At 33.8% G+C, this 15,221-nt stretch overlaps 1 long non-coding RNA gene across 1 annotated transcript in view; it reads left to right on the top strand.

Annotated features, from left to right (window-relative positions):
• Positions 1–5,360: 5,360 nt before the first annotated feature.
• LOC135269901 (uncharacterized) overlaps positions 5,361–15,221 on the top strand; it is a 113,525-nt gene continuing 103,664 nt past the window's right edge. Inside the window, exon 1 of the long non-coding RNA XR_010338155.1 lies at positions 5,361–5,468. This is a non-coding gene — a long non-coding RNA (uncharacterized LOC135269901). The remainder of the gene's footprint in view (positions 5,469–15,221) is intronic.

The raw sequence follows: 15,221 nt of genomic DNA, 5'->3' as shown, positions 1-15,221 counted from the left end.
TGCAGAGTTTTACGTGACAGATGGAAAATATTTTCCTTATATAGGTAGGAAATTAGCAGAATTAAATTCAGTCATGCAGCAACACATTTGAAGTCTGTTTTCCTATTGTATTACACTCATTTTCACTGAAATAGAACAGTAATGATAGTTTCTTTGAACCTATGGAAAGTATGTGCTTCTTCTAGATTACTCAGAAGGAGGTGATAAGGTTTCTGGGGTAATGCCACATTGAATATTTATCAAGCTTTAGAATTTACAGATTACCTTAAAAATTTCTGTGGAAATACTATTGTGTAGGATATCAATAATGCCATTGAGCTCTGAGAGAAATTTATTCTCTTGGATTGAAGTCTAGCATGATGAAATGTAATTAACAATAGAGCTTGTAGACTGAAGAAAAGTTATTATCTCTGACTCATGCAGCATGATTGCTGCAAGAAACCCACATCACATAGGTCTGTAAACTTTCTGGAAGTTGATGATAAATTTGCTCTGAACTCCCAAGTAGCAAAAGTTGTTAACAAGAAGAAATCAGATAAAACATTTACAATGTCCATAAAATATAATCATGATAATTTCTTGAGAAAAGTAGCTTTTCTTTCCACTGAGAGCCATGGGAAAATTTCCCAATGTTTTTAAGTGGGAGGTGTATTTTTCCAATGTGAAAGTGGTCTTTATAGTATAACCTGGATGTCCCAATTTGTGAATGTAAACAAGTATTCAATTGCCCTTTAATCAGAATTTTGCTAGGTTGATAACCTCAACCATGTAACCACATAAATTCAATTCCCTTTTCCATGGGAAATATTCGTGGATTCATCTAAATTCTAAAAATATGTCTCTTTTGCCGTATTATTTTTACAAAAAGAATCTAGTCATATACAAGTTTTCTCTGTAAATGACATCAAGAACTTAAACAATTTTAAACCATTAGTTTAATACATTTATTATATGGTGAAACATGCTATACTTATTTTCTCATTTAATATACAAAATAACTGCATGAAGATGTTAATATTATAGTTATTTAAATGAAAAAAGAACATCAGAAGGGGGCAGAATTAGTAGTAAGATCATATATGGCTTCTTTAATAAAGTTATTCCTAAAAAGTACATACAATCTATTGGTAAAAATTGTTACTTAAAAATAATGAAGGACTCTAAAAATGAATTTTATTAAAAATAATGAGGGATTACCTAAGTACAAATGCCTTAACAGCTTTATATTTTGGAGGAAACAGTGTATTGTTCCCTGAAATAGAAATGAAGACCCCAATTCCAGAATTGACTTTGCTGTCTGTTGCTTGTATGGCATTGGAAATGTTCATTCATCTCTTGGAGATTTATTTTCTTCCTTTGTAAAATGATGAAGTCAAATTGGATAGCTCCCTGGCATCCCCATTACAAGCAGATCTAGGTTTAGAGACAGCTGAGGCTTATATAATTTGCACACTGACTACAAGGAAAACAATACAACTTTATGATTAGAAAATTTCTACAACCACTGTAAGGCCACTTTATAGGAGAAATTATGAATACAAAATGGTCAGAGGTATACAAAGTCCACCTGATATAAGAGGAGGTTTGCTCATGGAAAAATTTGAAAAGTAAGAAAAGCAATGTTAGTCAATGGTAGTTAAAATATCCTGCTTTTTCAAATTTTACAAAAACACATGACTTTTTGAACATATTGCTGTATCTGTTCAGGGGGCCTTACCTTAGAAGAATCTCAGCAAAGAAGTCCTGATGCCTCAGTTTCATTTCCATTAATCTCTTATTGGTCTTCTTCAAGCTCTGACATATTTGTACTAAGTGTTTATGTGCTTAATAGCCACCTAGAGATTGGTGATAACTACAAGTTCAGATCCATTGGCTGAGGTTCTGATGATTTTGCTTTAGAATAGGGCCCAGGAAATTGCAGTGTTAGTATATACCGTAAATACTTTCAGTGTAGTTGTTTCATAAAGTATTCTTTGAGAAACATGCCAATAGAATCAATCAAAAGGAGGAAAATAGACAAGAAAAATACTTCTTTCATTTTAACTGGAAGCTGTTTTGGGGAGCAACTGTTGCTTTGGGAAACAGATAAAGAAAGGCGATTAAAGGTTGGATGTGAAGGCCAGGAAATCCTCCTCAGAGCATGGGTATAAACTATGATCTCCTGTAGGTGAAGGGCAGAAGCATCTGAAGACCAGAACTAGGACTCAGTCACAAGAATAGCCAATTTCTGGAGAAGACTGAATCTTAATCTAGGAAGATCTGCAATGCCCAGTTTAGGGTCTTAATTGGGAAATAATGGGACCCTGAGATATAGATTGATTTTTGGTTCTCTCGGTGTATCAGTTAGCTAGTTCTGCCTGACAAACCACTGCAAAACCTGATGACTTAACACAGCAATTGTTGAGTATTTCTTACTAAAAATACTAGTGTGATCCCTGGGCAGGTTTCCTGGATTGGGCAGGTTTCCTGGATTAGCCAGGTCTGACTGACTTTATCTGGGCTTACTTACATGCTGCGTTCATCTGGTGAGCTGGATGGGGGCTGATTGGTTGAAGATGGCCTTGACTGGGAGAGCTCAGCTCTCTTCCACATGTTTTTTACATTTCTCAAGCTAGTCTGGGCATGGTTTCATGGTGATGTGAGAAGTTCAAAAGAAAAAAAAAACAGAAATGTGCAAATGCTTTTGAAATCTCTGGTCTTTACAAGTTTAATTGATATGGTGGTGTCTTCTGGTTAAAAAAAAACAACAAAAAACCAAGAGTCGAGCCCAGAGACAATGAAATAGGATACAACCAATGAACTTTCTTAAAGGGAAGTGTGAAAAGTTGGGCCATAATTCAATAAACCTATCACACTTGATGCTCTAAATGCCTTAACACTTATTTTTGAAGAATACAAAGTTAAATACAATCTGGAGCAGGGTTTCTTAGCCTTGGCACTATTGATATTTTGGGTCAAGTAATTCTTTGTTATGGGGATCTGTTTTGTGCCTTTCTGGCCTCTGCCCACTAGGTGTCAGTTGCATCATCAGCAGTGATGACCAGAAGTGTTCCAAACACTACCCAATGTCCCCTGGGGGACAGAATCATCCCCAGTCAAAAACCACTAGTCTAGATGTAGAAATCACTGCTTATTTCAGTACCTAATTCATTTTTTCAGGTTTAGTTATCTGAAGAGTATTTTTTTATTTTGACCACTGTGAACCCTAGAGCAGTATGGAGAATGGATCTTAGTAAGTGAAACTTAAGAGAGAAAAACCTGATAAAAGGCCGTTTGCTACAGTTGTCCAGATAGACTTGTGTAGTGACAAAGTGACTATGGATGGATACGTGTACGGAATAAATATATTTTCAAGGAATGTAATCAACCAATCGCTTTGATGGTATAGATATGAAGAGTAAAGGACAGAGCAATGTTAATCTGATGTCCATGAGTAGTGTAAGATCTCAAGAAGAAGTTGGTAATTGAGCCAAGAGAGTTGACCTTGACTAGGGAAAATGGAGATAATTAGAAGGCTATTTCAGAATGATAGAGATCTGTGAGTCAAGACAATGAAACGGAAATTGAGGTGTACCTAATTAACACTGAATCCAGGACAGGAGATGTAGAATTATGGGTGAATAGCAGAAACAGGGCTTATAGGAAAATCTGAAGAGAGAAATGATAAAAGATGAAACTCTTATTTTCAAACATTTGCTATTCATTTGTTCTTCATGCTTGTCTTTTTGTTTTCCTTCTTACTCTCTCTTCTAAAGTGTTTAACCCTCTTTCTAAAATCCTTTTTCTCTGCTTGACTTTCATGTAAGTTTCTTAGTTCTCTTACCTCTGACTACTCCCTTTTTATCTGCTGTTTGCTCTTTTTTTGTTCAGATTTCTACCTTTCTCTTCTCTGTCCTTCTTATTCCTCTCCTCTTTTTTCATACCCATCAATACCCAGGAAAATTGTGTTGTGAGGAATAATGCTCTTGTATTTGTACTCTTATATTCCCTGTCCTAAATCTAGGTAAGTTTTACTAAATCATGGGGGTGAATTTATCAACTAGATATTGACCTAGTATTAATATATCATTGGATAAAATTATATACGAAATGGTAGAAAGTTTTGGTTAAACAATCTCTGGTAAAAATATTTCTTTAGTAGAAGAAGTAGCAATTGGGAAAGAATGTCTGTAGAATATCTGTAGATCTGTAGGAATTTAACTTACTTTTTTTCAATGCTTTTTAAAAATGTCTCACCTAGATTATAATCCCTTTGAGAGTAGGATTGCCATTTTTTCAACTTTTTTTTGGAGCTATCATATTTGTAATTTTACATTGTACATTTATATACAATATAATTGTATGTTTATAGATGTATTTGATATGACTAAATGTATTGTGTTTTATATCAAAAAGGAAATTGATTTCTAAGATTTGTAATATTTTAACATGTATGAGATGGCTTCTAAACACTTGGTTTTTTTAGTCTGTGAAGAGTTTACTTTTTTATTTTAACACCTACTTTGTGTGTTATAGAAATATTTGATAGAATGAATGTGCTATTAGTGCTGGCATTCTACAGTAATAAAGAAGAGATCAATACACATGTAATCAAATGCATAAGTCAGGTTTATCTTATGGCATAGCAAGACAAAAGAAAAAACAGCAAGAATCATATCTCTCTATTTTTATACCTCTTCCAATCTTTTTGTTAAAACAAAATGCTGAGAGAAGGTGATCACAAATATATCAATATTCAGTTTTTCAGGATCTGTAAAAACAAAACAAAAAATCATGAGCCATTAACTAAAGGTACATAAACTCTACCCTCTTGAATTGTTTTAAAATAGCCAAATGCTGGGAAGGACATTAGAAGCTGCAACTTTAGAGTTAAATGGATGTGAATTTGAAGACTAGTCTACCATTTATGACTTTGCATTCTTTGGAAAGTAACTTAAATTCTCATAGCCTCAGTACCCTCTTCTTTAAAAAGAAGCCCATGAGATCTGTTTCACAGGGTTGATATGAGTATTAAATTAGATTCAATATAAATCTTTGGTGCTAAAACAACATCTGATCTAAGTGTTCAACTGTTGGCATCTATATTGTGATTTTTACATTATATAGTTAGGATAATTCTTCCCATTTATTTTTGTAATTATAAGCTGTTATATTCAGAAATAAGATGAATATATGATGTTCTACTTCTTTGATATTGTTTCTGAATGATTATTTTATATCATGATGCGTGTGTTTCAGTCATTGTTTATAGCAAGAGAGCTCTTCTTTTGGTTGGGATTTGTTTATGTTACTGTTTTCAAGGATAATTGTAATATTTTTTACAATATTTACTCCTTTCTTGCCTTATTAGTGTTGGCAGGTCCTGAAAGAGTGAGGAAGACTTCCTCTTCTGTGAAATGTGCACTTTGTGGAACTTAATAAATATTGAAGTCCAAAATAACTTTAATTTACTAAGGCCCTAATTAAAGGTAAGCTTTTCCTGATAAATAAAACATATTTTAGTATTGGGATAAAAAAGCAAAATCCCATACACATTTGGTGATCCTTTAATTATATGTTTCTTTGGTGGGAATCAGCCAGCATTGGGTTTATAGATATGACCTATACTCAAGGAGACCAAATTCAGTTTGTGAAATAAAGGGGGAATAAGAGCTTCTAATTCATATGTCAGAGTTAGAAACTGTTTGTTTATCTTTCTTTTTGATTGTGGCCAGACATATGTGAAAGTCACTCAGAAAATATTTTGGAAAATATTTACCTTGGTTTGTTTTTATCATCTTGTGATTTGGTGTTATTGTCCTCTCAGACAGTTGCAGAATTGGCAGGGCTGGTGTCAGCCACCTCAGTTGAGTTAGACTCAGCTGCTGCAGTGTTGGTGACAGCCTCAGATTGGAGGCTGCTGAGAGCTGTGCTGTTGGAAGTGGCCCCTGTAGTTTTGCTGATAGAGGCAATGGAAGTGGCTGTGGTGGCCGCAACAGTTGCAGGAGCAGAAGTGGCTAGTAGTGCTTGAGAACTAGGGTTTACATCATTTTCAGGTCGTCGTGTGGGTCTGGATGATGGACGATGTGGGCAGTGGGGGTGATGAGGGCTTTGATGGGGGAAGAAATGATGGAGACCAAGGGGAACTCCAGAAACCAGTTCAAATTTCGTAAAATGTTTGTAGTTTGCCTTTCCAGGACTTCTTTGTTTAAATGGTTTGAAATTCTTTTCAGAACTATGGCTAGACTTCAAAGAAAGAACAGAAAACAAACAAATAATTGTTTTTACACAGGTGGGATGCATAAACTAAAATCAAGCTTTAAATATGTATTTATATTACCACCTAAATTTATACAACTATTCTAAATTTCTTTCATAAGTAATTTGATGAGTAATTTGCACACCTCATATGGTGTTTTTAATTATGATTTTGGCTGAGATATAAATGAAGTAAACTATGTCCCTCCTGTTCTCAAAGTTGGTAGTTTTATTACAGGTTTTTCCAAAATGTGTTCCATAATAAGCATTATGTAAAAGTTTTGGTGGCCAAATAACTTTGGAAAGGTTTTGGGTAAAATAAAACATTTTTTTTTTCTTTTCTTTTTTTTTTAACTGCAGTATTTATTGGAATTGTTAACATAATATAGAGTGAATATTTAGAGTATCCAAGAGATATGTGATTTTTTCAAATTTACTTAATTATGAAAATTTCGTGTGTTTGTGTTTGTGTCTGTTTAGCACTTCTTCATATTAGGGTTTTAGTGTTTCATGGAGTACTTGTTACGGAATCCGTTCTAATTTCCATCTTGTAAAAAAGTATAATGCATTTTACTACTCTGAATGAAGAGAAAAAAAGGAGACAACAAAAACCTTCCATTGTCCCTTTTTCATATACCTGAAAATGCAATAAGATTGATAAAGCATTCCATGAATCCACGTGACTGACTCATTGCACAGAAACACAGACACTAAAAGCCGGAATTACCTTGTCAGTGCATTTCTACCCTGTGAAAGCCTCAAGTCAGCAATGCAAAGGACACTTTGATTTAATTCGCTTCAGTTACATAGACTTTTGACATGACATTCCCTGAGGATTTCTGATTAGGCCCAGGTCTCTCATTTTGTCTTCACTGGTAGAGGCTAATTCTTGAAGTTCTAAATATGATGCTTCACTTTCCTCTCTATGAAACATTAGTTCTCATCTGTTTGTGTGTTGTATATCTTTCTCATGCCAATGTCTTTCAGGCTGAGTTTGGAGTATCTTATAGTGTGGACTATTGGGGGAAGACCTTCACTCCTCAGGCTCTGGTGCTCCTGTGCCATGTGACTCTGACAGTGTTGTGTTTGTTCACTAAATAGATCTCAGACTCCGGTAGATCTTTACTGGAAGAGCCAGGAGCTACTCAACATTTAGGATAAGTCAATTTAACTAGAGAGCTGCTTTAACATTCTAAAAATGTTGTTTTCTCTTCTCTTAACCCTTTGCAAGATTTTTATTGCTCTGTAGATGTGAGATCTCAGCTATATTTCCAAAACTGATGCTTTGGTATATGTGGCTACATTTACCTTTAGGCAATCAAAAGGAAACATGATGTAAAAATATAAATCAGTGATCAGTGAGTAAGAAAAATATCCTACTCTGGAGCTGCTCTTCTTCCTACTTACAACTCCAACACTTAGGGAGATGTGAGTAGCTGATTACAGGGATACTGTGGAATGATCAGGGTTTGAGACAAATTGAATATTCACAGATTGGTCTAGGTTTCACTGAATGGAGGTTGTCAGACCAATCCCGTTACATGTATCTGAACATTTCTCAGAATTATTTCACTTTGCAAATTGTAAGAAATATTTCTCAAATTATTTCAACCCCAAATTGATGGGGTTGAAGGGGTGGAGAAAAAAAGAGAATAGAGAAGAAGTATATTGCTGAAATTTTCAAGGCAATGTACAGATTTGGAATGTTTTTTTTTCTCTGAATGTTAGAACAGTTTGGGTCGTTAAATTTAGAAATGTCTATTCCACAGCGTTAGAGGCAGGATAACTTTTTTTTTTTAAGGCTCATTTAGAGTACATGTCTGGTGGTGAAGAAAAAGGGGAAGGGGGATCTAACAGGGTGTCATGACAAGTATTTTCAGGTAACACATCCTTCTGTGCATTCCACCTCCAGTCTGACGTGGGGTGGGGTTATGAGAATTAGAAATGGCAGAGCGTGGACACAGGGATTTGTACTTTGAAAAGTCTTTCCAGAAGATTTTGGATTTTCTTCCATTTTTATTGGACACCATTGGGTTTAAGAAAATAAAGAGTTTTTGCTTTTTTTTTTTTAACAGGGAAAGTTTAATATAATGAATTATTAATTATAACAGGATTAACTACATCCCAGCGATAAATAGAACATAGGGACAAAGAGGGGGTTTAATAAATATTTCACTGAAAATTTGATTAAGTGTCATATGTGAACTTTTGTAGTTATATAGGTAAGGAAAACTCTAAAGAATCCCAGAGGATGAAGGAGAGTACTCAGTGGACAAGCAAAGGTTAAAAAGGAGAGGACCCACCTCTCTGAGGCTGGGATTGATATTTCACTAGAAGAGGTGTACTTGCAGCTCACAGGCTGGTGGAGAAACTCACTGGGTTTTTCTGAGCCAGAGCCAGTCCACTGGGGCTAGGCAGAGGGTGGCAGGCAGAGTAACATGAGCTGGGACTGGCAGGCTAGTAGCCTCCCACTGGCTGCTGGTAGCAGAGTTTTTGCTTTTTTCAGGATCATAGAAAATGTTCCTTATTTAAAAAACCATCAACACATATAAGGAAAAATATATCTACGCTGAACAAAGAAATACAGATTTTGGAACTGATGGCTAGGAAAGCACTGCATTTCATGAACTAATTTGTCTCCTCCCACTGCAGATTAATACATATCAAGAGGCAGGTAACTGAGGCAAGATTTTGGTGCTTACACCAAAACTATTCCCATTTGTTTCCTAAACTTTGATATTCAGGTGACTCTCTGGTTCTGTTGGCATTTTTTTTGGCTGTAAATAAAATATTTGTACATTTTCAGCTTGTCAGACATACTGGCTTTTGATTATGATTGAAAATGTAAAAAGATAACCATAATCGTAATAAAACTTACTTTGTGCTTTCTCTTCTTAAGGGCATCAACAGACTAAAATGAGATAGAAAACACAAACATTAAAACGTTAGATCCAGAGCATGTATGGAATTTTGAGAAGGGTAGTGATTGTAAGTCAGGTCTGAGGGCAAAATGTGGTTGCATTAGAAGAAATAGAATGAAATACATTTTTAAAATTTCTGGTGTCATCATTGCATGAGCAACATTCTAACAGTTTAAAGAGTGCACAGTCTGTGGAATAAGGATGATCTATTTTTCTTGAATCCTTTTAGCAGAAGGATTCCTTTTCCTCTACATTCACATGAGTGTGTTGGCACCTGGTCCTCAGTGACCAGGTAGTGCTAGATTTGGCTTCCAGTATCATTATAACTACCATTCACTCAGGTGTCAAGCCTGGAGACCACTATGCTACTACAAGCATCTTTATGAAGTTGGTGTGAGAAAAAAACCAACCTGTCTTTTATAGAAGAGAAAAATAAATAGTACAAAGAAGCTCTGGAATAGGGTTTTTCATGGAATGGAAAATCCTCTTTGCTGCATTTTAGCATTGGGAAGGAAGAGGCAGTTCCCATAGTTAGCAGTGACCATAAGACACTGGTTGTTCATGAAATGATACTGGAATATGTTCACAGCAATAAGTCTTAGACAATGTCCCTCTCATCCTCTAGGTAATGTAATTTAAGTGTGGGTGTTAGGTTAACAAATCTAAAAATACTATGGGATAGCAAGCACATGCTCTTGCTTGGCAGTTAATATCATGTCTAGATTTTCTTAATTTTTTTGATTCTTGTGGAGTTCTTTATATGGTTGCAAGTTCATTTTACAGTGTTTCTTATGCTCAGTTTTCTTCTTCACACCTTTTTCTTTTTGGAGAGTCTACCAAGGACTAAATTTTATCTAGGAGTGCTCCTGCAGAGGTAGAATCAGACTAACATAAAAACTTAAAAATCACAACACTACAATGTCCAATTTACATGTGTTTGGAATTCTAGAGACCTATCAGTATGTGGAAGAAGAAAAATATTAAGATTTCATTCCAAGGTCAACAAAAGATCATAGAGGAAGTTAAATTAAGGTATTAGAAATAAAATAAAATCAGGGTTTGTTTAGTATAAAGCTATATTCATATAAAACAATGAACTGGATGTACCCCTTATGATTAGGAACTGAATAAGAAAATAAATATATGTAAAATATTTCATATTTACCATGAAGCAAGCAGTAAAGATCAAAATTATTGCAAACAAAATCAGAGCCTTCATCTTGTCTTTGAGTCCTCTGGAACCAAGCAGCTTCATGGGTGATGAGACAATAAAAGAAATAAAAATTTGTTCTTGCTAAATTTTAACCAATGGAAAAACACTTCTGCCTGTTATGGCATATTTGTGGCATATATCATATTCATGGCATGAGAAGAACATAAAATTTAATAGAAAAACATGGAGTCTAACAGATATGAGTAAAGGTTAAGAATAGTGAATTCTAATTAGTACTGAATAAAGTAAATAAAAAATCTTGACAAAATTTCTCATTTGTCAAGAAAACAAATACTGAACCTACCTTTTCATCTACTGTTTTATGATTATTACTTATTTAAGAAGGCAAACTCAAAATACAACTGAGAACGTGGTAAGGTACACAACCTTGTACACAATAATTAGTTCTATTAATTTAGATACGTTTTTAAATAGTTGCATAACAATACACAAAAGAAACATGAAAATGTTGGTATCTTTAACTTTAAAACCTAAGTCTTGGAAATTATTCTCAGTAAATAAAGCCATAGAAAAAACCCAATAGTGTTAATTTCAGTGTTACTGATAATTAGAAATATGAATATTCATAATGAAGACTTTGTGGAAATTTGAAATATGAAAAATATGAATATTCATAATCATGAAGACTGTGGAAATTTGAAAATTTGTAATGATAAGGGAAATGTTTAAATATCATGCTGTATGTAAATTATCCACATAAATGACAGAAAAATGGAAGCAAAAATAAAGTTAGATATGCGATGATTGTATAATTTATGTGTGAATTTTCCTGTTTTCAAAAAAATTATGATATGTTTTTGATATCATAATTTAAACACATAAAAAAACCTAAGAAATTTCCATTAAAATGATCTTCTGACTCTGATTTTCACTTTACATACTTAAACCAATAGACAGAAAAATTTAATGTTTTCTCATAACCTAAAATACATATATTGTTAGAAATATGAAATACTCATGTTGATTTTACCATCAGTATTATTTTTATTATCTACAAATAACTCTTAAAATTTAATATTTCTGTTAAACTTTCATTTTTTTGATACAATTATTACTTCTGAATTCTCCCATCCAAATAAAATGTAAAAAAAAAAATCCATCTCAAATGATAATTATTTGAAGAGTGTTATAAAAATATTGTTTCATTGTAATTTGGCAAGCCCATGATACTCCAATAATGAATCTCTCTCTCCCTCGCTCTCTCTCTCACTCTCTTTTTTTTTTTTTTTTTTTTTTTTTTGCTAACATTCATTTTTCCAAAGAAAAGTAGCTAAGAGCTTCAGTTGTCAAATCCTGGTCATATTACCTAAACTATCAGAGGCCTGTTTTTCTATTTTTTAAAATAAAATGATTTATTTTTTGATTGATGAAGTGGTCATATTTCAATATTCCAAGAATAACAATAGAAAACCAAATTAATAAGTGTATTGCTCCCATATGAAACAGTCATAATCTCAAGCAAAATATAAGACACATTTCAACATTAATATGTACATCCCTTTGTAACAAAAGAGGCAATCAACTAATATAAAATCAGGCCCAGTGATTTCCTGCATAATTTAGTAAAATTGATTTTTCTGCCACTGAGAACATTTTCATTTTTATAGGTTCAAAACTAAAATATGGGGTTATGACTAGAAAGGGCCACTTTAAAGATTCTGAGATTCTGGAGGACAAGCTATTTGTATCATTATCATTTTTCTTGAAATTCTTAATATTTTACTGATAAAAGTAGATAAAACTTGTAGGTTGAGAACTTATAAAAGCAGTCTCAATTTTTTTTTTCTGTTTATGATATTTCCTTTCAAATGCATTGTTTTCTGTTGAATTCTGTGGAAAGCAGAGTTTGAGATTTCACAATACTTCCACTAACTAGAAACTGCGTATAATCAAAGAATAAAGAAAATGGATTTTTAAGCCTTTGAAATTAAAAAAAAAAAGATACCGTAATGAGGGGGTCTTCCTTCTGTTCGTCCAGCAATGTCAGTCTTTCCCCAGCTCTTGAAATCTGGAAGCTCAGTGAAAGAACACAGGTGATTCATGCCTTATAAAGGATTATGTTTTTTCTCCTTTATGACTTCTATTTTGTGCAGCAAAATATTATTATTATTATTTTAGCCTTTGCCTCTGGGTTAATCCAAATCATTTCCTGAAACAAAACAAGGACTGGTGTAATTTTTAAAAGTTAACATTTGTCCTTTTCATTTTTTTCAGAACATCATGGTTAATTATCTGCGTATTAGAAAAAGTGAAGGTTTATTCATTATAATTTAAATGTTATACATTGAGTCCACTCTTTCCTTAATTTCAGATATTTTCTTAACATTTTACTGCAATGCAATAATTATTGAAACTTGACCAGAAACCCAAGGCCTAAAATGTTTTCTTTCTTTTTAACTGCACTCTGTTATTTACAATATAAAGCTTGGCTATTATGTGCTAATGTGTATTCTGAGCTGGCAGAAAGTATTTGAAAATGATAGCTTCTTTTACATTCATTTTGGCTTTTTAAAGTAAAATACTTTATTGCTGAAAGTAAATTTTTAGAGATTATAAAATTAGCTCGACTGAAACATAAATGGTTCAAGAGCATTGCATTCTTTTCTCACCTCTTCTCAGCATAGAATTGATTAAAAAGGCCCTAATATCTGTAATTTTGGCTGCCAAGGTGGGAGGATCACTAGAGCTCAGAAGTGTGAGACCAGCCTGGGAACATGGTGGAACCCCATCTCTACAGAAATTGCAAAAATTAGCTGAGGTGGGAGAATTGCTTGAGCCCAGGAGTTTGAGACCAGCATGGGCAACATGATGAAATCTCATCTCTACAAAAATTAGCTGGGCATGGTAGCCTTTTCTGTCTCTACCAAAATTTTTAAAAAGTATCTGTATATAGTGGTGTGTATCTGTAGTCCCAGTTACTTTAGAGGCTGAAGTGGTAGGATCACTTGAGTCTGGGAGGTTGAGGCTGCAGTAAGCTGTGATGATGCCACTACACTCTAGCCTGGATGACAAAGTGAGACCTTGACTTAAAAAAAAAAAAGAATAAAAAAGAGAAAAAGGTAAATAATAAACCATTTTGACATTCTTTACTATACATCTTTTACCACTAGATTCAGAATAATTCTTTATTGTACAATAGTTTTGTATCACAGAAGAAACCTTGCTCAGAAGAAATGTGACAGTTACTGATCAATACAAAATGTGAGCATTGTAGTAGTTTGACATTTGCTTTGATACAAGCTTTAATTTCCATGAAAATGTTGTTCATTACCAGAAAGATAGAAGAACATCATCTGGAAAGCCTACTCGTGAATAATCAGATTTTCAATGCTTTTCTTTCAAGTTAGCTGTTAACAATAGTACATCCGCTTGGCATTAATTCACACTGTGATGAATGAAAGAAAGGAGAAGGACCTCTAGACTTTTTATCCTAAAGGTAAATTGGAGGGCACTAGATGCAATGTCTCCTTGATTATTGGATTTGCAGTTTACACATACTTTCTAAAAAAATTTTAGGACAACTAAAAACAATGAGAACAACCTAAAATATAAATCAAGATGCAGATCTAGGTCTGTGTGCTTTTACATAGATGGTCATTTTGTATGGGAAGAGACTGAAACTTGAGAAAATAAATAACTTGCTCATGTTTTCAAAAGTCACTATTTAAATCCAGGTTTTTTTTCCCCCTACGGCTTTTTAGTCCCTCTGTATCAAGATATTCTTATGTATATTTAACTTTTGTTGTGAGACATTCTAGCTAATCTTTATGGTGAGTAAGTTGTACACAGAGAGCGTCTGTCTTAGGCATTTTTGTGGCTCTATCAACTAGTAGATTTCCTGGCATTAATCTAAGTGAAATATAATGCTTTTGACCAAGTGTGTGTGTGTGTGTGTGTGTGTGTGTGTGTGTGTGTATAATTTTCTTTCCTTTTCTTGGTTACAAATGATTCTAATGTAAAATTCTGTAGACTAAGAGAAAAATGTCAGGATTTCACTTACAAGATTTTTGCTTAGATAACTTGGCTAGGAACACCTATTGTACCCAACAGGGCTCGTCTGAGCTTTCAGATTTTGACATAAAATGTTCATTCAAGGAGTCTGTGTAGTTAAGCTAATGCTTATTATGTAACCATTTTGTTTATAGTGTGATTGGACTAGCTTGATAAATATTAAAATGTTGATAATTATTCTTATTGATTCTTGCTCTTTTTTCAGGCTTCATTATCTCTTTCTAGTATGAAAGCCATAGTTTGTTGTATCTCTGTATCTAGCATCCTCGATCACCCCATCCAACTTTTACTTTTTCACTGAAATTATCCTTCTAAAATACAAGTAACATGCCAATCCAATGCTTTAAACTTCGGTTGCCTCCCATCATCTATATCTACATTTCCCAAACCATGTTGCAGAGCATTAGCTTTAGAGGAGTTTACTGGAGCTCCATGGTGATAGAGCTGAATGACCCCTTCTTATGTATATTCTTATTTAAAGACTCCAGGAAATTCATTCCAATATTTCATCAATGCATTTTACCCTGAAACTCTAATTTCAGTGAAACTAGTTCAGGGAATAGGAGCTGTTAGTTATATGAAGTTTTAATGCTAAATTGCTACACACGATGTCACTGGTTAATTTTCTGTGTCAACTAGGCTAGTCTGTGATGCCCTATTGTCTGGTTAACCATTAGTCTAGATATTACTGTAAAGGTATTTTCTAGATGTGATTAACATTGGCAATCAGTTGACTTTAAGTAAAGCAGATTACCCTCCATAATGCGGGGTGGGCCTTATCTAATTAGTTGGAACCTTTGAAAGCAAAGACAGGTTTC

Source organism: Aotus nancymaae, unplaced genomic scaffold (genome assembly GCF_030222135.1).
Source record: "Aotus nancymaae isolate 86718 unplaced genomic scaffold, 86718_ANA_hifiasm-v0.15.2.pri h1tg000006l, whole genome shotgun sequence".
In the NCBI taxonomy this organism is placed as follows: domain Eukaryota; kingdom Metazoa; phylum Chordata; class Mammalia; order Primates; family Aotidae; genus Aotus; species Aotus nancymaae.
This window is presented reverse-complemented; position numbering and strand designations above follow the sequence as displayed.